A 27439-nucleotide genomic window follows, 5' to 3' on the forward strand; every position below is an offset into this window, starting at 1 on the left:
CAAGTGAAATATTTGGGGGTATGACTTTTCTCCTGAAAACTTTTCCAGAAATCTTCATGGGCATTTAAAATCAACACTGTGGCATTAGCCAGAAATAAATTCTCTTGCAGAGATAAGCTGCAGGCGGGGGTCCTCTTTGCCTGCTCCAGAGAGTTGGGTTGTGATGGCAGGGCTGTTCTCAGGAAAAACAAGACGTGGATAGGGACCGTCACTTGCGTCTCCTCTGATGCCCAGGCATTTTGATGGTAATCCTTTTCCTAATATTTTTGTGATTCCCATCCTCCTCCCACTTGAGCTTGCCAGAGTTATTAACGTCTCATCTCCACTTCTGTAATGAAAGCCTCTGTCATTTGGAAAGGGACTTTGTAATGTCACGGATCATTAACACAGGATCTTTTTTTATTGCGTAATGGCTCCTCTTAGCACTCTAGAAATCCTATCATGCAGGGAAGTTTCTGCATAAATTAAGTAGGTCCAGGGTACAGTTTTTCAGTTTTCACCTTTCTAATTTTCTACTGAGCCAGTCACTCAACTTCTAATTTCTCTATGCTCTAGCCTTTCTCGTCCGGTTAGAGTCAATGCTCGGAAAACTTGTGGACAAAGTGAAATTTGTACCCTTCGAATATATTTGCCAAAATTCTTTTGGTTGAAGGTGATTGAAACTACTAACTTAAACTAACTTAAAAAGGGAATTTTTGTTTCATTTCACCAGAAAGTCCAAAGGATGACGGCATCCAGAATTTCAAATAATCGAGTCAGGTTCCTGTTGTGCTGCATTCAGATTTGGGCTGCACAGCGCCATCCTCAAACAAGCTTCCAGTCTCAGAATGGGAGATGCTCCCTCCCTCCCTCCCCAGTATCTTTACACCAAAAGATCTTGCGATCCAGGGTGACAGAATATTTTGATTAACCAGCTTGGGTTATGTGCTAGTTCCTGTGGGAGGGGAGGTAAGATTCTGCTGACATTTCCACCCAAGTCACATGGGATATGGCAGTTCCCCTGAGAAAGAAATTCAGAGCCAACCATGTAACGATGATGATGTCTCCATGCTGTTCTCCCCAAGGGCTGTGTAAGGTCCACCCTGCTGGGGAGGCATTTTTACACATCAGGCTATATTTCATCTCATCACTACACAGCAGTTCTTTTCCACGCAGAAGCTTAACTCTGCTGCTCCCAGGGGCAGAGCAAGGATAGATAGGTGGATGTTTCAGCTATGGATAGGGAAGTAAATTTCAGCTAAAAGTAGGGAAGAACTATTAACAGCCCTTAAGAAGAGTCTAAAGGTAAACTGTCTTGAAAACAGTGGCTTCCATGTCACTGGTTTTTAAACAAGGGTCTGCTGTCCACATGTAGGATGTTTTCAGAAACGATTTGCACAGTAGCTAGGAGTAGAGACAAATGGCTAGCACTTCTGACTCTAGACAGAAAGAAGTATTGTCTCTGACCATGCACATGGGTACAAATACAGGCAGGATTATAACATACTTACTGAACAGGTTTGAAGCTTGGGTTAGGGAAACATGTAGGTGCTGTCATGAGTTTTTCCTACTAAATTCTTGATTATTGCCTCTTAAAAGATTCTTAAGATGGCCTGTATTCCCCCCAGTTTTATTGAGATATAATTGACATATGATATTGTAAAGATAGTCTTTCTCATAAAAATTTTTGCATACACATAAAAGACTAAATATTTTTTAGTTTTATACATATATTTAAAAGTTTTCCTTTGAAATATATTTCTATTTATTTAGCCTTCATATTTTCATTATGTTGACTCATTTCTTTAGTAAAATATAATACACAAATATCCAATCCATGCATTTTCTGATCTACTGTAATTTTTTTTGTGATTGCATTCTCATCTTAATGTGAATGTCATAAAAATTTGTAAAGTTTTTTCCAAGTTATAGCCTCTAATTATTTTCCATGAGTTAAAACTGAAAATTTTGCTATATGGATTTTTGCATTATATATTTCATTATCAAATGAGATGATTTATGTTAATGGCTGTATTAAATGCATAGTATTTTTGTAATATTGAAACTACGTATTTTGAGAATTTGGAGTTTTATTTGGTAATGAGGGCGAAACAATGATTTTTTTTTCCTAAAAATAAAACCCTTGCATGATTTGAGTTGTATTAGTCTATAGAGATTTAGAGCCTGCAGACCGTATTTGGACACTTGGGTTCAAATCAAATGTTTGCCCTAGATGTGTGGCTTAGGAATGTTAACAACTATTTTATGTCTCAGTTTCCAGCTTTGTAAAATACTGACAGTACCTGCCTTTTAGGATCATGGTGAATTTCAGAAGAGGTAATGCAGGCAAAGTCCATGGCACAGCACCTAGCACACAGTAATAACTCTGCACACTCTTAGCTGTTATAACGTTATTATTTTCTACTCAGTGACTTCCATGGATGTGAACAAAGCTATGTGCCAGGGAAAAAGCTCTGCCAGTCGTCAACAAATCACAGTTTTAGTTATTCATGGTCATTGCATTTTTTCACCCTGATGACTTGCTTTGTTTGAACAATGTTTTGAGGTGAGTTCAAGCATGAACTCCCTCCTGCCCAATAAGTGCAACCATTGTTAGAGTGTGAAAAGCCCTGGTATTAAGGTTAGGATTATGACAGAAACTAAAGTAGAGATAATTTTTAAAATTGTGTGTGATAAGAAATGATGCGTGTTGTGAGGCCTATGGGATGAATTCTTTAACCGTGAGAGCAGTTCAGAAGGGCAAAGACTGATTCCAGCAACATGGAAAAAAAGCCATGCCCTTCAAAAAGAGACAAAGGCAAGTGATCTTGTAGCCCTAAAAATGTGTGTGTGGCTAGATTATAGAAAATGAAAATTGGAATCTGGGATGAACCCTGGGGCACTATGTAAAACACAATTGGAGTCTGAGTGCACGTGAAGGGACTGCAGACTTCACGGTAGCTGCCTGGTCCTGACGGCACATGAGGTGCTGGCAGAGTTCCTCCTGACTGTCAGCTGAATGTCAGGGCTCTGAGACTGTCTGGGAACTGAAAACGTAGCACAGGAAAGAGCTGCTGATGGAAAGCTGGTTTCTGTACAAAACAGTCTTGTTGGGTTAAAACCCCATTCTGTTCTGTACCACCTTAAACTAATGGGAGTTAATTAGTATACCTGTCAAAGGTTGTAAGAAGTTCTTTTCATACTGGCCTCAACAGATTTTCAGTGTAGATGAAACTGGTCAATTTGGGGGTGAAAAAGACAACAGATTATATATCACCAAGGAGGAGAAGGATATGACCGGCTTTAATATTTCAAAGGACTAGTTTGTGCTCTTACTTTGAGCAAATGCATCTGGGAACTGAACACTTAAACTCCTAACTTGAAGATATAAATCTATAGATTTAATTAGACCAACATTTCAGAAACTAACCTCTCTTGAAGAAGAGAAGCTTCTGTGTGATCTAAGCTATCTTATTTAGGCAGTATCCTTTGGAATTATTTCTATATAATTGCAAATGACATAGGAAATATAATTTTTGAAATATAACTTGAAACCCCATAGAAGTTGAACTTTCTTGCTTGGTCAGAGATTGTGAAAAGAAAAACGTCATGCTAGAATTAATTTCCATGGCCCTTTGCCACAAAATAATAATTCTAATACAACATATCTTGTACTGTTTCATTTTGCTTTTTCCAGTCATTAAAATTGATTTTTTTGTGTTATGAAATAAATGAAACAGTTTTTTTTAAAGGTCCTAGAATTTCCTTGACAAGTCTCTTATGTGTCAAGTGTATTACCAATTAACATCTTTTCTTTGTTTTAAATGGTTCATAGTTTTTTCAGGAGTAGAGTAAGGTGTTGAAGCATATGGAGCACGCTCAGTGAATAATTCAACATGATGGGGAACGGAAAATGGGTCATGGTCAAACATCTCAATGTCCTTTTTACTTTTTAGGAAGTGTAACAAAATATTTCAGAATAGAGATAATTTTATAACACAGATATAAAATCAGATCAAGTAGACAAGTTTAAGGATAATGTCATACTTTACAGGTTATAACAAAAATTCAACAACCACTAATCTGAAAGTTAAAGGTCACAATTATTTTGAGATCACTATTGAATGATTAAAAACCAAATTCTTCCAAAAAGGGTGTGACATGACTTACAGAAACAATGTAATAGTTCAATATAAACATATAACTTGAAATTTCCTGAGTCATAGCTTTTCTTGCTAGTGCAGGTCTTTTTGAACCTGTTAAGTACCCCCTTCCCCTCATCACTTTTTTTCCTAGGAGTTGCCAGGGTGGGTCCCTTTTCCTCAGGAACTGATGTAGTCAGCCAGCTCAGAATGGTAACCGCCTTTTCTTCCTTTGGCACTCTCTTCGACGCCTGCCGCTCAGATGTCTGCCGTTGATTGCGCTGCCAGAATGAGCCCCAGAGGACCCACTTGCCCTGGGGATCACTGTCTCCTATAGGGCGTGGTTGCATCTGCCAGGCAACCTGTTCCCTCTGCTCAGGGCTGTGGTACCCCATCGGGTCTCCACTGTTGTGTTCCTTGCGCCCTACACTTAGTTCCATGCAGAAATGAGGGGCAGCTTTCTGTTGGTACCAGTGTCATCAGAGTTTGCTTCCAATGTCATACAGAGTTTTAACTGAGATAGCACTGTCAGCTTTGTGCCCAGACAGCTTCTCCCTGACCACCCACCTCCAAGAGGACCCGGATACCAGTTCACCGGAAGTGGGGTCTTCAGGTGGTTTCTCCTGATCTCTTCCTTATAGATAGTCACTTCTAATATTACTTCTTTTGACTGAGAGTGTTCCATGTAGGGTGAATAGCAGACACTTCAAGGTTTATTTTGTCTTTTAGGACCAAAGACACGAAGAAGGGAACGTCCATCTTTTGGGTCCTTGGTTTGCAAAATGTGATTGAATTTAAATCAGGTGTTCTTATCTGTGAGCAGAAGTCTAAAAATTCATAAGGAAAAATATTACTTTACATTCATTACGTTTTAGAGATAATATAACCAAATTATTATTAATTACGAATCAACAAAGTTCAGATTAGTGTTAATGAGATTTCTCTTATTTTTATTCATTTCAGAAATTGGGCCATTAATACCTACCTCACATTTTTGTCTCAAGGGTTCAATTTGTCTGTGTGAAAGTTCCTTTCTAGTGGGCACTGTTCTAGTGCCCTGTGCCCTTTATGGGAATCTTTGATGTAACTCTGAGATGTACGGGCGGTCAGAGGCTGCTCAGCAAAGTAGATGAGAGCCCAGTCTTCAGAGAAGATACCGGTGCTTGAATTCTGTCCCTCTATTTAGTGTCTGTGGTTCCTCGGACAACGGAACCTCTTTGCTTCAGTTTTCAAAGTGTAAATGGGAGTAATTGTAACAGTACCTATCTCACCAGGTTCTTGTGAGGACTAAATGAGTTTAAAACTTATAAAGAGCTTAGAGCAGTACCTGGCTTAGAGCAATCTCTCAATAAGTGTTAGCTACTATTGCTAGTATATACTAGCCTATTTATTATATTTAACAGAGGGACTATCCCATTTGATAGCAAAACTCTGGGAAATATCAAAATGATTTACACCAGTGGTTTTCAAATTTGGGGACTACATCAGAATCACCTGGAAGGCTTGTTCTAACCTCACCTTCAGAGTTTCTGATTCAGTAGGTCTGGGGTGGTGTTGAGGGGTTGTAGTGAGAATTTGCATTTCTAGCAAGTTCCTGGCTAATACTGATGTTGCTGGTCAAGACCATGCTTGTAAGCTTCTCAGGCAGCAGCTGAGATCACACAAGAGAGGAGGAAGGCAAGGTTGTCAGTGGGCCTTAGTCAACTGTGCTGGAATTCAGAACTGGCTTCTATGTCACACGGAGAAACTGTGGGGGCACATTTAGAGAGAACAGTGCAAGAACTTGGAGGAAGGAATCACACAGCCCCCTGGGCACCTCAGACTTTGAGGTAAGGATGTGAGATTCTAAGAGCGACCAAACGCAGCAAGCAGCTGAGTGAGCACGTTGGATGCATCAGTGCCTGAAACTGACCACAGCCAGGGAAGACAAAGTCTGACAAGTAGCATATTTCTTCTTAGTTATGTTTTTTCCTCGCATTTTCCCCCTGAAAACAGAATGCATCTTACAATTAAAGGTACCGATTTCTACCTTCTCAAAAAGTGTTACTGTATTGATAATGGCTTCTTAAAATTGCTCTTATCTTAGACTCAAAGAAATAATAAAGAAAAATTCTGGGGACAAATTTAATACTTTAGATTTGATTTCATTAAAAAAGCCTCTTCTTGAATCCTTTTTGTTTTCTTCCCTCTCTTTAATTTGATAACCATTCATTTTTGCCTTAGAGAATGGCACTACTTTTCTTAACAGTGGATTTTCTATAGTTTGGGGCAGGCACATCTCTCTAAAAGCTACAAGGTTGAATTGACCTTGGCATTCCTTACCTGATGCCATTTAAAGTCACAAAAGTAACAAGATAAGGAAAGTTTGTACAACTCTAGAACAATTTCTTAGGACTGAAGCATGAAGCAGAAATATCATCATGTCTTCTCATATCAATATTAATGTTGCAAGGTTGAAAAGGATAAAGACTTGTTGGGATTTCTGAATTGAATAAATATGGGAGGCAGAGAGGAAATATGTTTAGGCCACTCCAAGTGTCATTTATAAAAATTATCTCATATACATGAGAAATACTTTTAGACCAAGGATAGCATATTTACATAGGTATCTTTCTAAACCTACTGGCAATATATTTGATAAATATCTTTTAATATTAAGGAGCTTCAGATATCTGCTGTGGGTGGCACAAGGTCCCTCTGCTCATTTTTCCTTCTTACTTTTAATATCAGATCCCTCTAAAGTAACAGAACCACAAGCATTAATACACCAAGGAATATGACAACCTATGACTTGGAGTCATTTATTGAATTTGATGACGCTAATGCTGCAAAAAGATTACTTGAGCAAGTGTTAGTGAATCGTAGCATTGGGGGGGCATTAATGATATACCGTAGAACAAACATTCTTTATCTATCTATCTGAACTTGTGCCAAACTTTGTCTTATTGCAACTCTCCTTTTGTGTGATGGTGGTAGTAATAAGATGCTACTCTTACTTCCTTTTCCTCCCATGCATTAGAAACCAATGAACTATATTTATACTTTTCAGACCAATTAGTAAAAACAATATTGCTTTCTTTTATGTTGGGGGATTTCTTTTCAGTGTAATTAGAGATTTTAGAACTTGGTAAGAAAGTTTTTTCAATGATGTTGAAATGACATTTGTGTTGTTGGCATTATCAAACAATGCAGAGGCCACCAAACGCTGTCCCTAGTGCCTTATTAACACTCCTGGAAATGACTTTAAAAACACAAAAGGTTCTATAAGTAAATGTGAAATGGCAATATAAAGTCAGCATGGAAGTTTCTTATAATTAACATTTGGAAGGCTTTGCTGATGTTTCTGCAATGTGTCCTGAGATTTCTTGCTAGGTTTGCTGCTGTTTCTAAACTATGTCCTGAGATTTCACGGTGGTATTTCTCTGGTTGCAGGGCAAGTTGGGATGACTCTGTTCTTGCTGTGTCAGAGCAATAGGCAAACAATCAAGATACAAGTTTTTTTTCTAGATATGTCATCACTTTATCAGTTACTAACTGTGCTCAGCTGGTATTAGAGGCCTACCTTCTGTAGCTTGAAAGGTTTTTAAAATTTTTAATGTAATTATAGGTCTGAAGTAGGTAGTTACTAGTGTTGGATTAGTCGCTCAAGAATTTCCTGGCCAAAGCCTCAGCAGTTCTTTTGGTCTTTCCCTCATGGTCCCTAGATGACTGCTGGAGCTTCAGCTATCATGTCTGCTTTCCAATTAAGCAGGAAGAAGGAAGGGCAGAAGGATGGAAAGGGATTTCTCAGAAGCTCCACTAAAAGCTTTTGCTTTTATTTCATAGGCCATTCCTATCTTCAAAGGAGATAGGGAAATGGAATTTTTCATCTAGACATATAACCCAGTGTTCTGCTACCAAGGAAAAGTTGGCAGACACTCTCTGACACATTCACTGACTCCCAAAGTGGTCTCCAAGTCCTTAGGAGAGCATGCAAGATTCTCTGTATTCTGTCCCAATCTCTTCCCAGCACACTATGCCTAGTCCCATCCCATCAGACTTCTCTGCCTTTGTTCACATTATCCACTGTTTCAGTTTAGCAGCTCCGGAAGCAGACCCTAAGACAAGATTTTCAGTGCAAGTGGTTTATTTGGGAGGCATAGTAGGAAGCAGGGAAGTGAAATGGAAGAGAAAGCAGTTAATAAAGTGCTACCACTATGGGCAACTGGAGCTTGATTGCACAGGGAACACATCCTTGAATTATCAAAGGTAAAGGAATGGGGCTTCCCTGCTGGCGCAGTGGTTAAGAATCCTCCTGCCAAGGCAGGGGACACAGATTCAAGCCCTGGTCTGGGAAGATCCCACATGCTGCAGAGCAGCTAGGCCTGTGCTCCACAGCTACTGAGCCTGCGCTCTAGAGCCCACGAGCCACAACTACTGAGCCCATGTGCCACAACTTCTGAGGCCCGTGTGCCTAGAGCCCGTGCTCCACAACAAGAGAAGCCACCGCAGTGAGAAGCCTGTGCACCGCAATGAAGCGTAGCCCTCGCTCACTGCAACTAAAAAGAAAGCCTGCACACAGCAACGAAGACCCAATGCAGCCAAAAATTAACTAATTAAAAAAAAAAAAAAAAAGATAAAGGAGCTCCCACATTTATATACAACTATTGTTAGCCATTGGTTGAGGGCTATTGCCTGGCTGTGTTAATCTCTTAGCCCTTTGGATCTGCCATGAGCAGGCAGAGCAACCTTCCCCAACTCCTGAGAAAGCCTTCAAGAAAAAAGACTCAAATTCTGGCAGTGGGAAGTCATCCAGTTGTAAGGCCCAAGAGGTGTGGGTGGGCACCTACAGCGTCTGCTCCACCCACTCTACTTGTGAACATCCTTTCCTTATTTCTGTTGGTCTGAGGAACACTTACTGACTTTCATAACCCTATAAGGAGTTACATCCTTGATAGGTTAGCTTTCTACCACTGCATGACAAGTTACTATGAACTTAATGGCTTAAAACTATACTCATTTATTAGCTCACAGTTCTGTAGTTTTGTAGAAGCCTAGGTGGGCTTGGCAATGACATGTTGTATCCTTCTCTAGCTTAAAATATCTCTGACTTCCTCTTCTGCAACCAGCTGGAGAAAGCTCTCTGCATTTAAGAACTCATATTGTTACCTAACGCCAAGTTTGTGTGCCCAACGCACAGTGAGGCCAAACACTACCAGAATGTTGGGGTTTGGAGCAGAGAAACGTTTATGGTGGGGCCAAGCAAGGGGACGGGTGGCTCATGATCAGAAAACCCTGAACTCCCTGAAGGGTTTCAGCAAAGCATTTTTAAAGGCCAGGTGAGGGAGGGGCGTCACAGAGTATCTGATGAGCTCTTGCACAGTTCTCTCATTGGTTGATGGTAAGGTAACAGGGCAGTGTCACAAGGGTTAACATTATCAATCCTTAGGCTCCAGGAGGCCTGAGGGCTGTCACCAAGTAGTTAACATCTTCCATTTGATGGGGGGTTTTCACATCCGCAAAACAACTCAGGGAATGTGCATCACATACTGTTATCTCGGTACTTCAGAGAGGAGCTATAGCAGAGAATGTGGGGCAAGGGTGTGCCCCGGGAAGGCCCTGTAGGGTCCTACTGGGTTATAATATGATTCGTTCTGGTCCATTCGGATAATCTCCCCATCTCATGATCAACTGTGCCACATGACATAACCTAATCATGGGAGCCATATCTCATTATATTTCAAGGTTCTAGGGATTAAGGCATAGAATTTTGGATGGGAGTCATTTTCAGAATTCTGCCTACCACGCGGATAAAAGCTCTTTCCTATAAAACCTCCTTTTCCACCTTCCTCTGTTCCCTTTGCCCCTACACCCCAAGTTCCCATTGTACTCTGTTCTTTTATCAGAACCTATAAAGCTCATTACTGCACTAATTACTGTGGAAGACAAATTTCAGAATCATGCAGTGAAGGTTCAAATATGATTTTGCACTGTAAGATTTAGAGCAAAGTGCTAACCTCTCTAAATTTTAATTTTTCTTAAACTGTAAATTTCTTTGCTGGGCTGTTTTAAAATTTAAAGGAGATATATTTAAGCTACCTAACACAGCATTTGACACTTCATATAGAGGCCCTCCCTAAAGGGTGGTTTTTCTTTTTCTATGTTTATCTGTTTACTCTTTCTTCACCATAAGCCTACAGACAGTGTGGATTATGTTTTATGCATATTTGTATTTCTAGAGCTTTAGCATAGTCCTGTGTTCCTTCGTGGATTTCAATATTTGTTGAAGGAAAGAATACATTATCTTCTTGTCTATTTCCTTATAGAACAGATGAGAATATAAGAATATTTCTTCTACTTTCAGAGTTGGTTGTTAAGAACATATAGGGCAGTTGATATGAACGTATTGATACTTGGCTAAATATAAAAGAATGCGCCAATGGCATGGGGTGGTGTTAATGTACTCAATTGTTAAAAAGGCAGAGGAATGAGTAGGCAACTTTGGTTTGTTACTGATTCTTATGCAGCCATTAGTTTTAAGTACATATCCAGTTGTGGGAATTGGTTCTAAGCCACTGACTTGCTATAACTGATTTTGCCAATAAGGGTACATTTTTTGCAGGCAAGGATTATGAATATCAAACCACACAATACATAAATTCATGTGTTTTCAACTGATCAAAAATTCCTGAGAGTATAAAATGCGACAGAAAACACAACAAAGAGGATGGGGCTTACACAATGAAGAAATAAAGGTATTTTTTTCAAAAACAGTGAAGGATTCAAATCAAAATAAGTTAGGAGATAAAGAAGATTTTAAATGGGAATTTGACCTAGAGTAACTTATTGACACATTAGAGAAACTTTTGTTCGAGAGAGTTTTAATCAAAGATGGTAGTTGGTGGAAGTGGTTACTGCATAAATGGGTATCCATAAGCCTAACCGGTTCAATGGTTTTGACAATACTGTTGGATTAATTTGGTCAAACAGCCTGTCAGTTAGATTCAAGTTAATGATTTACTCCCACCATTAAAATAATTCTCTATTAATTGGTTTTATTATCAATAGTAGAAGATCATTAAATCAACTCTTCAATTAAGACTAAATTGTGGAAAGTTTTGTGCACTAATTTAGCCCAGGACTTTATTGTTGAAAAACATCATCATTAGATCATTCTCTGTCAAAATATTTTTCCAGTTGTCAGTGGATGGGTTTCACAGTCCATCTGGAAAATTCAGGCACAATTTCTGCTTCTCCTGGGCAGCAGCACAGACACATACTCACCAAGGTGCTTCAGTGATTCGTGAGATTATTTCTAAACAGAATTCTGGAAGTCAGCATGATGCGCTTGTCAGATTTTAATGCTGTCTTGAGTTTATTTCTCTCATGAGGGGTTTAGATATTCACATTGTAGGGTATTGGAGGGACATGCAATAGATTCTGTTCTGCAAAGCATAACATTTTAAGTACCATAATCTTGAAAGATATTTTGGAATGAAAAGCACTCAGCTATTACTGTTATTTTTAACATCTTTTATTGGAGTATAATTGCTTTACAATGGTGTGTTAGTTTCTGCTGTATAACAAAGTGAATCAGCTATACAAATACATATATCCCCATCTCTCTTCCCTCTTGCATCTCCCTCCCACCCTCCCTATCCCACCCCTCCAGGTGGACACAAAACACCCAGCTGATCTCCCTGTGCTATGTGGCTGCTTCCCACTAGCTGTTTTACATTTGGTAGCGTATATATGTCCATGCCACTCTCTCACTTCGTCCCAGCTTACCCTTCCCCCTCCCCATGTCCTCAAGTCCATTCTCTACGTCTGCATCTTTATTCCTGTCCTGCCCCTAGGTTCTTCAGAACTTTTTTTTTTTTAAGTTTCCATATATAGTGAAGTAAGTCAGAAGGAATACTGTTTTTAAAAAAATTTTTTTTTAGTGAACAAGTACTTTTTGAAACGCACAGGATGAATATAAACTTTTCTAGAGGGAAGCTTGTGGAGAGTAACTATGGCTAGTTCCCTCACATATACAGAGCAAGAAAAGAGCTTTTAAAAAAGTGACAGATAATACCTTTCATGAAGACAATTTTCCCATTTTTGTTCCTTTGAAACTTCAGATTTTCAGTTCTAATTGGAATTTCCAGCCATTTGGAGTTAATGTCTTAAATCCTTATTGAGTGATGTTTCCCCATTCACTAAAAGTGATGTGAAAGTAACTCATCCCACACATTGAAGAAAACTATTTTTTCCTTCATTGTATTTTGTGTTCAGTAGTTGAATCAGAATTTTTTTTCAAGGTAAAGTGTTAACAAAAGTGTGTGTTTAATTTATTCTCAGTTAAAATTTTACAGAAGGGGAGAGAATTTGTAATGGTAAAGTATGATCGACTAATTTATATTCTCTCTTTTTTTTAAAAGTGCCTCAGGTAGGTGAGACCAGCTGATGATTGTATTTCTTAGGTCATGGTACACCATTATCATCCATCCAAGTAACCTTGTCTTTAGTTTTGTTGTTGTTGTTGTTTTTTAAATGATTGATTTAATTCTTGCTCTATCCTCAAATGCATTCATCCTTTCCCCCAAGCCTCTAGCATATTGTATTGTTTGTGTGTGCTTTTGAAAATTTAGTGTTGGTTTTTGTGCACGTGTTTTAATGTGCACAATTATATATTGTCTACAATTATATTGCTATATAAAGTTTCATTATGCTTCACTCAACATTAATATTGAACTCCATCCATGTTGCCTTATGTTACTTCTGAAACTGCATACTTTTGCATCACGCACATATATTGTATTTTACTTTTTTATTCCAAATTAATGGACTTTCTTTCAATGCTTTCCTACTGCAAATAACATGCAATAAATGTTCTCATATGTGGACCTGTGTATATATCCACAGAATAACCAAAATATAAACCTCTCCATTCCTTAGTGTAGTATTAAGTTCAGATTGCTCCATTTTTTCATTGCAATTTTTCTCAAAGTGAATTCAGTTTTCCAATTATGGATTTATTTGACTGTCTTTTTTTTAGGAAGAGAAAAGACAGATTTTTATTCATGTACATACACAAGAGGTTACAGAAAAACATGACTCAAGGTGTCTTTATAATTTGGGACCTACAGATTATCTTAATAGGGGAAGTGGAGGGGAAGAAAGCACACTTATGGAAAAACAAATGCCTTTTAGGAAAGATAAATGGGCCCTGAGGAGAACAGATGACAGGTATAGTTTTGTGACCATGTCTGTTTAGATGTGGTTCCAGTTTCTCATATCTGTGATAAGAGTCAATCTTCCCTGGTTGAACATTCCTGGGGAATTTCATCACAATTGAGTTCTTCTGGGAGGCTCTGCTCTTAGGCATATAAAAGATTTCAGAAAAAAAAAAAGCCTATTCTCAAATTACTTCAGTTCAAAATAATTTTTATGCCTCAATGGCATATGCTGGACCCCTTTACTGTGTTCCAATAAAACTTTACTTGTAAAACAGACTTCAGGCCATAATTTGCTACCTTTATTTTATTTTATTTTTTATTAATTTTTATTGTTATGTGGTTGCTTTACAATGTTGTGTTAGCCTCCACTGCACAACAAAATGAATCAGCCATAAAACATACAGATATCCCCTCCCTTTTGGACTTCCTTCCCGTTTAGGTCACCACAGTGCATTAGGTAGAGTTCCCTGTGCTATAGAGTATGTTCCCATCAGTTGTCTATTTTATACATAGTATCAATAGTGTATATGTGTCAATCCCAGTCTCCCAATTCCTCCCTCCCCACCCCTTTCCCCCTTGGTATCCATATATTTGTTCTCTACATCTATGTCTCTATTTCTGCTTTGCAAATAAGATCATCTATACCATTTTTCTAGGTTCCACATATATGTGTTATTATACGATATTTGCTTTTCTCTCTCTGACTTACTTCACTCTGTATGACACTCTCTAAGTCCACCCATGTCTCTACAAATGACCCAATTTCGTTCCCTTTTATGGCTGAGTAATAGTCCATTGTGTATATGTACCACATCTTCTTTATTCATTCCTCTGTTGATGGATATTTAGGTTGCTTCCATGACCTGGCTATTGTAAATAGTGCTGCTATGAACATTGGGGTGCATGTGTTTTTCTGAATTACGGTTTTCTCTGGGTATATGCCCAGTAGTGGGATTGTTTGGTCATATGGCAGTTCTAGTTTTAGTTTTTTAAGGAACCTCCATACTGTTTTTCACAGTGGCTATATCAATTTACCTTCCCAGCAACAGTGTATGAGGGTTCTCTTTTCTCCACACCCTCTCCAGCATTTATTGTTTGTAGATTTTTTGATGATGGCCCTTCTGACCAGTGTGAGGTGACACCTTGTTGTAGTTTTGATTTGCATTTCTCTAATAATTAGTGTTGTTGAGCATCTTTTCATGTGTTTGTTGGCCATCTGTATGTCTTCTTTGGAGAAATGTCTATTTAGGTCTTCTGCCCATTTTTGGATTGGGGTGTTTGTTTTTTTGATATTGAGCTGTATGAGCTGCTTGTATATTTTGGAGATTAATCCTTTGTCAGTTGCTTCGTTTGCAAATATTTTCTCCCATTCTGAGGGTTGTCCTTTTGTCTTGTTTATGTTTTCCTTTGCTGTGCAAAAGCTTTTAAGTTTCATTAGGTCCCATTTGTTTCTTTTTGTTTTTATTTCCCTTTCTCTAGGAGGTGGGTCAAAAAAGATGTTGCTGTAATTTATGTCAAAGAGTGTTCGGCCTAAGTGTTTTCCTCTAAGAATTTTATAGTGTCTGGTCTTACATTTAGGTCTTTAATCCATTTTGAGTTTATTTTTGTGTATGGTGTTAGGGAGTGTTCTATTTTCATTCTTTTACATGTAGCTGTCCAGTTTTCCCAGCACCACTTATTGAAGAGGCTGTCTATTCTCCATTGTATATTCTTGCCTCCTTTGTCATAGATTAGTTGACCACAGGTGTGTGGGTTTATCTCTGTGCTTTCTATCCCGTTCCACTGATCTATATTTCTGTTTTTGTGCCAGTACCATACTGTCTTGATTACTGTAGCTTTGTAGTCTAGTCTGAAGTCAGGGAGCCTGATTCCTCCAGCTCCATTTTTCTTTCTCAGGATTGCTTTGGCTATTCGGGGTCTTTTGTGTTTCCATACAAATTGTAAAATTTTTTGTTCTAGTTCTGTCAAAAATGCCATTGGTAATTTGATAGGGATTGCATTGAATCTGTAGATAGCTTTGGGTAATATAGTCATTTTCACAATATTGATTCTTCCAATCCAAGAACACGGTATATCTCTCCATCTGTTTATGTCATCTTTGATTTCTTTCATCAGTGTTTTATAGTTTTCTGAGTACAGGTCTTATGCCTCCTTAGATAGGTTTATTCCTAGGTATTTTATTCTTTTTGTTGCAGTGGTAAATGGGACTGTTTCCTTAATTTCTCTTTCTGCCCTTTTGTTGTTCGTGTATAGGAATGCAAGAGATTACTGTGCATTAATTTTGTATCCTGCCACTTTACCAAATTCATTGATTAGATTAGCTCTAGTGCTTTTCTGGTGGCATCTTTAGGATTTTCTATGTATAGTATCATGTCATCTGCAAACAGTGACGGTTTTACTTTTTCTTTTCCAATTTGGATTCCTTTTATTTGTTTTTCTTCTCTGATTGTCATGGCTAGGACTTCCAAAAGTATGTTTAATAATGGTGGTGAGAGTGGACACCCTTGTCTTGTTCCTGATCTTAGAGGAAATGCTTTCAATTTTTCACCACTGAGAATAATGTTTGCTGTGGGTTTGTCATATATGGCCTTTATTATGTTAAGGTAGGTTCCTTCTGTGCCCACTTTCTGAAGAGTTTTTATCATAAATGGGTGTTGAATTTCATCGGAAGTTTTTTCTGCATCTATTGAGATGATCGTGTGGTTTTTATTCTTTAATTTATTAATATGGTGTATCACATTGTTTGATTTGCATATATTGAAGAATCCTTGCATCCCTGGAATAAATGCCACTTGATCATGGTGTATGATCCTTTTAATGTGTTGTTGGATTCTGTTTGCTAGTATTTTGTTGAGGAGTTTTGCATCTGTGTTCATCACTGATACTGGCCTGTAATTTTCGTTTTTTGTGATATCTTTGTTTTTGGTATCAGGATGATGGTGGCCTCGTAGAATGAGTTTGGGAGTGTTCCATCCTCTGCAGTTTTTTGGACCAGTTTGAGAAGGATGGGTGTTAGCTCTTCTCTAAATGTTTGATAGAATTCACCTGTGAAGCCATTTGATCCTGGACTTTTGTTTGTTGGAAGATTTTTAATCACAGTTTCAATTTCATTACTTGTGATTGGTCTGTTCATATTTTCTATTTCTTCTTGGTTCATTCTTGGAAGGTTGTACTTTTCTAAGAATTTGTCCATTTCATCCAGGTTGTCCATTTTATTGGCACATAGTTGCTTGTAGTACTCCCTTATGATCCTTTGTATTTCTATGGTGTCAGTTGTAACTTCTCCTTTTTCATTTCTAATTTTACTGATTTGAGTCCTGTCCCTTTTTTTCTTGATTAGTCTGGCTAAAAGTTTATCAATTTTTTTTTATCTTCTGAAAGACAGCTTTTAGTTTTATTGATCTTTGCTATTGTTTTCTTTGTTTCTATTTCATTTGTTTCTGCTTTGATCTTTATGATTTCTTTCCTTCTACTAACTTTGGGTTTTGTTCTTCTTTCTCTGGTTGCTTTAGGTGTAAGGTTGGGTTATTTATTTGAGATGTTTCTTTTTTCTTGAGGTAGGATTGTATTGCTATAATCTTCCCACTTAGAACTGCTTTTGTTGCATCCCATAGGTTTTGTGTCATTGTTGGAATTTTAGTTTGCAACCTCAAGTTGAGTTGTACTGTTTCCTCTTTCTCTGCACTCATACTTTCCTACCTAGCAATTTTTCAGTTAGCTCCAGGTGTATATTGAGCTTTCTTCATACTCTGATAATCAGTATCACTGAGCTGTGGACATAGGCCTAAGTTCCTTGTTGGAAAGCTGATTTTGCTTCCTTGTGTCTCTTGAGTGTGCAGGCATCTTCAGGCAGCAGTCTTAGTCTATATTATCTCACCTTCCTTTAAGAGGAAGGACAGATCCACTCCAGTTCTAGTAGCAAGCAATCAGCCTGGCCTAGATTCTTTTCTTATCTTAGGTACTTTGGCTCCCCATTATTTAATCATACTGGTTCTTGCCAGCTGCATATCATCCTTGTTACACAGCATCTCTATCCAAAGTGCACAGGTATGAATTTTTCAGCCTTTTCTTTTATCTAACTCATTTTTACTTGAGTACTTGACATGGCATTAAAAATATATACATATTGCTGGTCCTTGAAGTTCTGGTTCTTTCTTCAAGTTTGTTTTTTTTTTTTTTCTTTTACAAGTTGAAGTTTTTCTTTTAGATACCCTTAGTTCAAATGACGTGGAGTTTAGAACTGGGTTGAAAGGTCTGAAAATATGTCTAATTCATATTCTTTGCTACTGCAAAAACACAATCTTTGTTCTTTGCACAAGTCTTCAGAGAATAATAAGCCATCTATAAGGCAGATATCAGATCTGTTCACTGCTTTAGCCTGACAAGATGTAGCTTGAATTTCTAATTAAATGACTTTTTGAATTCGAGACATGGAAATGTACATGTGTCTCTTTAGTTTTAAATCAAGTAGTCAAGTATACTTCTCTTAGTAATGTTATTCACCACAGTATTTTGAATAGGACTACTGTAATCATACTGTAGTTCCCTGATCAGCAGTCGCCCACAGGACACCCCTCTCTGATTCTTCCATAGGTGAGCAGGTTCCTCCTCTAGTAAAGAGAAGCCAGCATACTGGAGGCAGTTTTCACATCTTTCCAGGGAGAACTTCCTTTAGTTGATTACAAATATCTACCATTTTTTCATCTTTCTCAGAGGACTTAAAATGTCGTTATCTCAATCTTTGGAAGCATTTTTGAAGGGAGTGGAGTGGTTTCCAACAATGAGATTTGAAAATAGTTCTTTAGATCTAGACATCTTTGACTGCTTTTAGAAAATTTAACAGTTCAAAGTTGGTATTCAGTCCAGCAACTTTTAGGGTATTTTTTAAAAAGCCTCCTGATGATAACTTTCAATTTTAATTTTAAAATTTGATGAGTTTTGGCAAATGTTTAGAATCATGTAACCACCACCACAATCATAATATAGAGTATTTCCATTATCCCAAAATGTTCTCTTGTGGTCTTTTGTATTCAATAACCTACTCCAACCCTTTGGTCTCTGGCCACCTGATCTGCTTTCTATCAGTACAGTTTTGCCTTTTCTAGAATTTAATATAAGTGGAATTTTAAAGGAATAGTCTTTTGCTAATGAATTGTCCCCTTTATCATTATGTAATATCCTTCTTTATCCATGGAAACATTTTCTGACATCCACTTTGTCTGATACTAGCATAGCCACTCCAGCTTTTCTTTTTATTACCTTAAATATTAGCTTTTAAATTTGAGCCTATCTGTCTTTTTATTTAAAATGTGTTTCTTGTAGACAGCATATTGCTGGATTTTGCTTTTTTATCCAATCTTACAATCTCTGCCTTTTTTGGAGTTTAATATCTTTGCTGTCGCACATGGTATTTACTACAGGTGGCTGGTTGAGCACTTGAAATGTATCTAGTCCAAATTTAGATGTGGTGTAAGTGTAAAGTATACACTTTCTTCATTTCACTTTTTTGAATGTGACTACTAGAAAATGTAAAATCATAGCTATGGCTCATATTTTTTTTCTAGAGAACAGCTCTGGTTTAGACCATTTATTATTTAACGTGATTATTGGTGTAGTTGGGTTTGCCCTACCAAACTTTTCTTTTTTTTACTCTCATTTTTAAGGTTAACTGAGTATTGCTTTAGAATTAAATTTTATTTATTTATTTTTTGGCTTATTAGCTTTCTCTCTTTCCCTTTTCCTCATGGTTGTTCTGAGGTAACAATAAATATCTTTAACTTGTTAGATTCTACAATCAGTAATGTTATAACAATTCACATATATTGTAGGAACCCCAAGCAGTACAGTTTCATTCCCCCACCACCTTTTGTGCTATTGTTGTCATACATTTCACTTCTGTATTCAAAATGTTAGTGTTTTTCTTTAATCAATCATCTTTTAAAGAAATTAAGTGAGGAAAAAATTTATATTTATCCATATGTTTACCATTTATGGTATCCTTCATCCCTTTGTGTATATGGAAATTTCTATCTTGTCTCATTTTCTTCTGGAGAATTTCATTTAACATTTCTTCTACCATAGTTCTGCTGGAAATCAACATCCAGCTTTTGTTTCTTGTCAAAAATCTCTATCTTCCCCTTGATTAATAAAAGATATTTTTGCTGGGCACAGAGTTAGGTTTACAGGTTTTTCTTCTGTACATTAAATATGTCTCTCCATTGTCTTCTATCTTGAATATTCCCTGATGAGAAGTCTGCTGTTATATTTGTTTCTCAGTATATAATGTGTCATTTTTTACTCTGGCTGCTCTTAAGATTTTCTTTTTATTAATCTGATCATGATGTACCTTCATGTAGTTTTCTTTATGTTTCTTGTGCTCAAAGTTCATTGAGAATCTTGGATCTGTGAGTTTATAGTTTTTATCAAATTTGGAAAAAAATTTGGCCATATTTTTCAAGTTCCTTTTTACTATAATTGTGTGTGTCAGGTTGGTTGATTTGTTACACAGGTCACTTATAATATGTTACTTTTTTTTTTTAATATAATGATGTATTTTTTAATTAATTAATTAATTTATTTATTTATGGCTGTGTTGGGTCTTCGTTCCTCTGCGAGGGTTTTCTCTAGTTGCGGCAAGCGGGGGCCACTCTTCATCGCGGTGCGCGGGCCTCTCACTGTCGCGGCCTCTCCCATTGCGGAGCACAGGCTCCAGACGCGCAGGCTCAGTAGTTGTGGCTCATGGGCCTAGCCGCTCTGCGGCATGTGGGATCTTCCCAGACCAGGGCTTGAACCCATGTCCCCTGCACTGGCAGGCAGACTCTCAACCACTGCGCCACCAGAGAAGCCCCCCAATAATATGTTACTTTTTAAGGCTTTTTATTTCTTTCTTTGTGCTTTATTTTGGAAGGCATCTTTTTTCTCCAGTCCATTAAAAAAAATAATTCATCTCATTGCTGTCTGGAAGGAAGCTTCATATATAGACAGATGAATTATTAACCAGATGATTTATGTTATAAATGGGAAATAACTATTGCTGAAAATTGGAAATAATAAGGCTAGGAAAACTGTAACGTAGGTATTTCATTTTTACCCTCTTACACCTCACCACCTATGTATTGTAGCCTCATCCAGAGTAACATACTTCAGGAGTAAGCTGGACATTTATGCTGTGACTGCTGTGAGTACTCTAATTTGTGACAGTTTATTAATTAGAGAATGGAGGAAGTAGTGAGCTGAGACTATGCAAAATACCTTTTTTGGCATTAAGGAAAATTTCCCGGTCTGCTTTGGAGAGCTGTTGGAAACTTGCCATTTGCACATTGTAGGTAAATTATGATAAAAAGAAATACTTTCAACTGACTTTAAAGGAAGATAACATCTTTATTTTGGTCTTAATATATCAATGCTCCTTCATTCCTTCTAGCTCTTAATGCTGTAGCCACTCGATAAGGAATCTAACCATACACATCGACTCCAGAGGCAGCATCTGGTATCTAATTTCATTGATTCTTCATATGTAGAACTTTAAGATGATAAAATACAGACACATCCAAATGATGAAAAAGGCATATACAAACAGGCAAGGAAACCCCTAGTATGTGTGGCAAATTCAGAAGTTTGATAAGTGATGTGATTTCATGTAATTCACTTTGGAGTAAGGGAGGCTGTTGTAATATCACAGGCCTAAGGGGATAAAAGGAAGACTACAGTTCTTGTAAATGTGAAAAATGAGAAAATAAAGTATTTTGAACACAATGTGAAAGTGTACAAAATAAATTTAGATTATTATAAAAATATGTTTAAAAATTTCCTCCTTAATTCTCTTTTGTCATTTATAATGGACCTATGATCTTATTTACGTACCAAATAATCTGGTTCTTAAATTTCAGCATTGAGAGAGCAGCATCTAGTTAACAACCTTAAGTCTGGCTCTGTTCTCTGTGCAGAGGGCTACCATATCAACATGAACAAATCTGTCAGTTTTAGAAAAATGAGCATTCTGCCTTATTCCCTATATACCTCTCAGGAATCAAAAGCAAAAATGAGTCCAAGGTTCAATAAAGTAAAAACTACTGGAGAGGTGAGAGAGAGAGAGACAGACAGACAGAGAGACAAGAGACAGAGAGACAGAGACAAAGAGACACACAGAGAGACAGGGACAGAGAGATACACAGAGAGACAGAGAGACAGAGAAAAGGGTATACTGGATCAGCAGCATCAGCTTTACAAACAGAAGCAGTTTTTGATGTCACTTTTTTTTTTTAAAGGTCAAAGTGCTATGGCGGGGGGTGGGGGAAGGAAATTTTTTTAAAAAATTAATTAATTAATTTATTTTTGGTTGTGTTGGGTCTTCATTTCTGTGCGAGGACTTTCTCTGGTTGCGGCAAGCAGGGGCCACTCTTCATCGCGGTGCATGGGCCTCTCACTGTCGCGGCCTCTCTTGTTGCGGAGCATAGGCTCCAGACGTGCAGGCTCAGTAGTTGTGGCTCACGGGTCCAGTTGCTCTGCAGCATGTGGGATCTTCCTAGACCAGGGCTTGAACCCATGTCCCCTGCATTGGCAGGCAGATTCTCAACCACTGCGCCACCAGGGAAGCCCTGATGTCACTTTTAAGAAAAAAATTCTAATTTCAAAGTTTCCAAGTTTTACCTTCTGAAGACAGAGGCATAGTTAATGAGTCCCACATAAAGGTTGGAAACATAGGAGAATATGCCTTGGAAGTAATTTTTTCAACTTTGAAATTGGGCAAATAAGGCAAGAGATGCAACTCCAAGGCAGTCAGCTGCTCAGTGGCATATTGTATTTTCTTTGCAGTTTCTTCAAATTCTTTAGCTTATTGTTGGTTTTCTTTGTGGGTCATCATCTGTCTCCTAGACTTCCAGATCCTTGAAGCAGAAGAAACACTAGCCAAGTTGAGCTCATTCTCAGTGAGACAATGAATGAAGCCATTCTTGACTGTCCATCCTGGGGTGTAGGCACAGAACTCCACCAAGGGCAGTCATGAATATCAAGATATAGTGATACTTGAAATAGAGCTGCCAGGCCAGAGGCAAGGATGGACATTCATTTGGGTAATTTCTTTTTTTTTTTATGTCTTCAAGTTCACTAATCTTTTATTCTGCTGTGTCTAATATGCAGGTAATTTCATCTGGGTTGTCACTTCTGATATTCTATACTTCACCTCTAGAAGTTGACTTGCAGTCTTTTCATATCTTCAATTTTTTTTCTTCTCCTTATGCTCTTAGTTCCTCCTCACTTCTTAAACATGTAAAGTATAAATATAATACCTGTTTATATATTATTTATAGATATATGTTCTTAAACATATGGAGTATAGATATGATATCTGTCTTTGCTAATTCTATCATTGTCATTTCTGGGTCTGTTTCTATTGATTGATTTTTCTCTTGGTTATGAGTCATATTTTCCTGATATTTTTGCATGCCAGGTAAATTGTGAATTTTACATTGTTAGATTTTTTTTTTTATTCCTTTAAATACTGTTGGGCTTTGTTCTGGGACACAGTTAAAATACTTGAAATTAGTTTGATCCTTCCAAAGCTTCTTTTTAAGCTGAGTTATGCTGAGTCAGATCAGCCCTTAACCAAAGGCTACTTTGGCCCTACTACTAAAGTACTGTCCTTTGGAGGATTCTACCCTTGGGTATTAGGAGGTATTTCAACTCTGGCTGGTAGGAATACAAACCTTACTCCTATGTAAGCTCTGGAGATTTTTTGGCCTACTTCTTCCTGGTAGTTTTTGTCCAAGGCCATTGGTACTTTTTTTTTTATTTAAGCTACGAGAGGATCAGTACTCAGCCGAAGACTTCAGGGAAACTTCTGCAGACTTCTGCAGATGTCTCTCTATGCAGTTTCTTCCCTTCTTTTATTTTGTCCCACAAATTCTGGTCATCTTGGCCTCTTTATATCATATTCTTGTCTCCTCAACTCAGGGAGTTTGCTGGGCTCTGTTTGGATTTCCCTTCTCTGTGCTGTAGCCTGGATATTCTCTCTAGGTGGTAAACTGTTGCATTTGTAATACTAATCTCATTTGTGTCCCTTATATTAAGGATCACTGTCCTTTACTGCCTGTTTCTCAATATCCAAGAACTGTGGATTCCTATTTTATTTGGTTTTCTAGTTAAGGCATCAGTTCAAGGATCAGTCCAGTTCCTATTACTCCATTGTAGATTGGTGGTTAAAACATTGGGGTTAAAACTAGGCCCTTGGGACAGTTCAAGACAATTGGTCATCCTTCTGATGATTACTTCTGATGAGTCGTCAGGCCCCACAAAATGTGTCCCATTCAGAATTTTTATTGAAAAATATAAAAACTCAGGGAAACAAATTAGAAAATTGAATTGTATCTTAAAATAAAGTTCACAGGTAGCATTTCAAGCTAGTATTTCCAAGCACAAAGAAAATAAAACACTTAGAAGTACAGCATAGGGCATAAATTCAATTTGATAAAAGATTAGAAAGATTTAACTAATTTTGTAGCACCTTCACACACAATCTTTCAATGATGTATACTTGCATGAAAGAATTATAAAAACACAGTTGCCAAAGAATGAAACTCATATGATATTATATGTTTATTTTATTGACTTTAATCTGCATTTTTATACAGTGATACATTTATTTTTATTAATGTATGTCAGCAGCCCCATCATCTTTTGGTCAAGTTCAAAAGCAATAAAATTAAAATAGTGTATGGTAGAGTGTTAAACGTACTTTCATTGCTTAATTGTAGAGTATCATGGCAAAGATTTTATTACTTTATTTTCTAGTGACCTCCATTTCTCTCACTATTCTATTTCCAAGAAAGATTTCTTAGAAACTAACGGTCTTAGAGAAATAAGTTGAAATGCAGTTTAATTCAGTTTTGACATACTAGCTGTGTTAATAGTACTATAATATTATTACTACAAAAGAAGTAAGACCTACAGTTTCTGCATTCCAGAAGTTTATACTCTATTTGGAGAAACAAGATTTACCTACATGAAACAGCTTAAAGACAAACCTTAGTGCACATGATATAGCCCTTAAAGTAAGAAAAATGATGACGAAATGTAGTGTGTGAGAGTTGGATTAATCAGAAAAGTGTTCACAAAAAACGTGAAATGTCAGCTGACTCTTAAAGGAAGGTATCATCTTGGATAATAAGAAATAAAGACCTCCTATGTGATGGGAAAGCCATGTACAGAATAATTACCAGAGAGGTATGCGAGTGTCAGTGAAGGAGACGGTAGACTTTAGTGCTTGGCAATGACTTTAGCTATTTGACCTTGAAAATAGTAGGAGCCACAATAGTATCTTGAGGAAGCTGAGATGAATATGTTGCTATAGAAACATTATTCTTAGAGGTATATACAGGATTCCTACTTCCAACCCAGATGTCTGGTCCGATTTCCAGACCTACATATCCAAGATAGTTTAAACTCATGATCTCTTTCTCCCAAACACAGTCTTCTTTTAGCATTTCCATCACAGTGAATAGAAACCTTTATCATCTTATTACATACACCAGATCTAGTAATCATTCTTGAGAGTCTTGTCTCCCTATCCTTTACTTCCCATATTGAATACATCAATAAAGTTCCATTAGCTTCACTGACTAAAAAAGCTCTTGAATCCTCCATTTATCTCCGTATTCACTGCTAATGAATTTCATCACCATAGCCATCATTTCTTACCTGGTTTTCTTGACTGGCCTCCATGCATTCACTCTAGCCTCCCTCCAATTAGTATTTCACACCTTTACGATTTCTTTGAGCTGCAAAACTGACCATTTCATTCCCTGCTTAAAAAATCCTTAAATGATTCCTCTTTGCTTTTAGGACAAAGACTGCATTCTTATGGTGTCCCCTCAGAGGCTAGTTTCTGTATACATCTTCAGGCTTCAACTTATATCAATGCACTGAAACTACACAGATCTCCCTGTTCCCCAGTTTTACCAAGGTTTCTCCTGCCACAAGGCCTTTTTATGTGTGATTTTCTATACCCTGAATGTTCTTTCTACCACCATGGTGGATTAAAGATTTGCACAAATTCCTTGACACTCCTCCCATTGAGAGATGGTGTTCGTTTTCCTTCCGTTGAATCTGGGCTGGACTACAATTACTTTGATCAAGAATGTACAGTGGAGGTGATATTGTGCCAGTTGTGGCACTAAACCATTAAAAGGACTGATTGCTTCCATCTTAGTCTCTTAGAGCCTGAGCTTCCACTTTAGAAGTTTGACTTTCTGTCTGGAGAGAAAATATGGAAGGGAAGATGGAAAAGGGGCACAGGTAAACCCAGTTTTCCAGCCGTCTCTGCCTAGAAGCCAGCTATGTGAATGAAGCCACCTTGGATTCTCCAGCCCAGCCCAGCTGCCAGCTGAATATCATGGGATACCCCACATGATGCCACATGGAGCAGGAAATTAAAATCCTGACCCACGATATTATAAGACATAACGATAAAATGTTGCTATAAGCTATTAAGCTTTTCTGGTTGTTGTTGATAGATAACTAGAACAGCCATCTTTCCCTGCCAACTTTGATAACCCATATGTCTGCATTATTTTTCCTAATCTCAGCTCAAATATCTCATCCTTGGAGAAACTAATTCCCCCAATTATATACTCTCATGAAAACATGCTCCTCTCCTTTGTAGTATTTGTTACAGTTGAATTTTATATTAGTTTGGTGAAAATTTGATTAATAGGTGTCTTTATGATAAGGGCAGGGATGGTGTCATTTTACTGTTTACCATTGTACTTCTAGCACCTAACTGTATCTCTGGCACACAGTATTGTTCAATAATGAATTGTTGAATGAATGAATAAATGAATGAATGAATCCAAGATCTATAGTAGTGGCAAGGAGTTGTTCAAAGCAAGTAAATTTATAGTATTTTGTTGTAAGACAGGAAGAATAGGGCGACTACAGTTTCCACTTTCCTTTAAGGGAATAGATACTGAAAATTAGCCCATTCCTAAGTGTTTTATTAAATCAAGTGGAAAAAAATCTCTCTACCAAATGTAGTCTTTAGTCTTAAAGGTATTTTGGAGCCATGCAGAGAAACATGCATCCTTTTAAAATCATTGGCCAGGTTTATAATTGAATTGATTTATTGGGCAATTTAGTCAAATTGTTAGTTAGTGCCAAAATCGCCAGTTGGTTTGTTCTGTGTCCTAAAAATGTGAGTCACATTCATTGTCTGGTTGAGTAAAATAAAAATATGTTAAATAGAATATATATTTATCATATTTATATTTTATATATGAGAAAATGCATTCTGGATCATGAAGGAAGGTTGCAACTTTCATATGAAGGTTGACATCTGAAATGATTTCTTTCCTGGAAACCTTGAAATTTATGAAGAAATCAAAGTCATATGAGTGAATTTTCTGGCAGTTCATATAATATTTATGGGTGGAGTGACTCTAGAGGACTATGTCTGGCAGTTTTTAAGTTTCCTTCAACCACAAAACGCCGAGTCCATTAATGAATATTTCAAAAGATATCTATACTGTGTTCTAGAACATGTTAGGCATAGTATGACAATCCCTCCCTGCCCCGGGTTGACTCAGCTATATAGATACAGAAGGCCTTCCCCTGCAGGCTTGGTGCCTGTCCACACTCCTCACACCTGATATACAAGGGCAGAGACCCTGTCTATTTATTCAGCAATCTGACCTCAACACCTAGCACAATGTCAGGTTCATTAGCAATGATTAAAAATTTAGTTCGTTTTTCCAAATTATTCCCAACAGGAAAAGCAAAGCCAGTCAAGGTGTCTGTCTGCATAGAGATGTGTCATGATGAAAGCCGTGCTTAGTCTTGTGGGAGGAGGTGGCAAGATTGTCAGGGACGACTCTGAGAAGTCATCTCAGAGCCTACTGAGGTGCTTGTCTACTAACCTTGTCAACAAAAGGGATGCAGAGAAATTTAGCCTAGAAAGGTCTTGATTTGTGATCTGCACACTCCCAGATAATTTCTTTTTAATCCTGTCAGGATAAATGAGAAGAAAATATTACATGCTAAACCTCTGTTTCCTTTAAAAAAAAAAAGTATTATATATGTGTGCTTGATATAGTATGAACATGTGTTGGTTATCTTGCTATGAATTAG

Source organism: Balaenoptera musculus, chromosome 3 (genome assembly GCF_009873245.2).
Source record: "Balaenoptera musculus isolate JJ_BM4_2016_0621 chromosome 3, mBalMus1.pri.v3, whole genome shotgun sequence".
NCBI lineage: Eukaryota > Metazoa > Chordata > Mammalia > Artiodactyla > Balaenopteridae > Balaenoptera > Balaenoptera musculus.